The sequence below is a fragment of the Nicotiana attenuata genome, chromosome 1, assembly GCF_001879085.1.
Source record: "Nicotiana attenuata strain UT chromosome 1, NIATTr2, whole genome shotgun sequence".
NCBI classification, from domain to species: domain Eukaryota; kingdom Viridiplantae; phylum Streptophyta; class Magnoliopsida; order Solanales; family Solanaceae; genus Nicotiana; species Nicotiana attenuata.
Window position 1 is genome coordinate 5,292,796 of NC_031989.1, and position 1,998 is coordinate 5,294,793.

Genomic DNA, 1,998 nt, shown 5'->3' on the forward strand with positions numbered 1-1,998 from the left:
CCTTATTGGGTTATCGGTTAACCCAATAACAGAATTGCCAAACCGAGGCCCGAACCGATAACCCAATAGTGAAAAAATTTTAAATCGTTACCGAACCGTTAACCCAATAAATAATTAACTGTTCGGGTTATCGGTTTTACCCGATATAAGCCCAGCCCTATGCAAAACCAAATAAACGTTTCAACATAAACAAAATTAAAATTGAACCAATAAGTTATAATAACTTTAAAAATTGCATTTGCATTTCAACCCGCTTGTCATCTCTCTACAACTGCAACTTTGTTCAAGCGGATTCAACAGGAAAAACATAACACTTTTATATTCCTTAAATAGGAATTTTTAATGCAGATACTAACAAAATTTAAGACGAAGCGGACTCGGTTGAACCCTTTTGATCACATAATTTTAGTCCGCCCTTGCCTAAGACACGACACAAAGCACAAACATGACCCGTTCAACTATCACATAGTAATTGTAAGTACCGTGAAAATGCAAGTATATTTGCAAGTGAAACTAACATAAAAGTCTCAAGTTAGGAGATTTGACATGTTACACAATGTCAATATGACAACACCATTCAGATCCATTTTATTTCTATAAAAATTTCAAACTAATAATCTCCTACACTTATTCCACACTATTCAGATCCATTTTATTTCGTATAATAAATTTCTTTTAAGACGATTTATCAAAAGCATGTCTTTTAAGACAAACTAAGAGCTATCTAACCACTACTATATATGTGATTCACGAAATAATAGAAACCAATAAGTTGGTGCTGATTAAATCCAATAATTAAATTGGAAGAGTAGTATGATTACAAAAGATAAATAAATACAAAGCTAAACTGTAGTTGAATTGTAAAGTAACATAGAAAGGAGAAAATAAATTGTAACAGTATATAATTAAATATGCCACCCGCGACCAAAGTTAAATCCAGGCTCACCAATTTCTTTGAATATTGATCTTATCTTGGAATAGGCGTGTAACAACTAAATGTACCTTTTTATTTCATGTTCAATAATTTGCCTTTTAGATATGAGAGATGCTATTCGACCAAACTCGGCGTGGCTCAAAAATAACCACACCGGTGAAATACCACTAAAGCCCTTCATTTCACATTTGGCTTAATGGCCATTTTTCCCTCCAAAATATTTCCCTCCAAAATTAGTTAATAAATATTGATTATCCCAAAACATTGGTCCCATAAATCATCATTCTCTCATGGGAAGATCAACCAACTTCATATATATACCTATACTATTATGTATTTATTTTATTTTCAAATAAAATTTATATGGATAGGAAGATCAAAAGCCTTCGTATATGTATACCTATACTATTACGTATTTTTTTTAAAATATAATTTATACGATGGGAAGATCAAAAGTCTAGTATCTATACATAATATTATTTTTTATACGGTATACAAACTTATACTGTCACGACCCAGATTTTCCACCCTCGGGAGTCGTGATGGCGCCTACTAATAGGAGCTAGGCAAGCCAATTAATTTAACACTTCTCTCAACATCATTAACAAAATAAAGAAGAACGAGGCAATTAATATAAAAAACGGAAGTCTTGAAACATAAATAACAGAAACCAAGTGCGGAATTTCAAATACACCTCTACCCAGATCTGGTGTCACTAACTCACGAACTTCTACTGAATGCTAAATACAAAGTCTGAATGAGAATACAGTACTGTCTGATCCGATACAAGGGAAATCAAACGAAAGACAGAGATAAGAGAGAGACTCCAGGCCATGCGGACGCCAACAAGCTACCTCGGAATCTCCGGACTGAAGTAAGCTCCCAACGCTCCTACTGCTGACCAAAGGCTCCTGCTCCGGTACTATGATCTTGGCAAAAAGCACAGAAGTGTAGCATCAGCACAACCGACCCCATATGCTGGTAAATGCCTGGCCTAACCCCGGCGAGGTAGTGACGAGGCTAGACAGGACCTACCAAAAACAACCTGTGCAGATATATATATA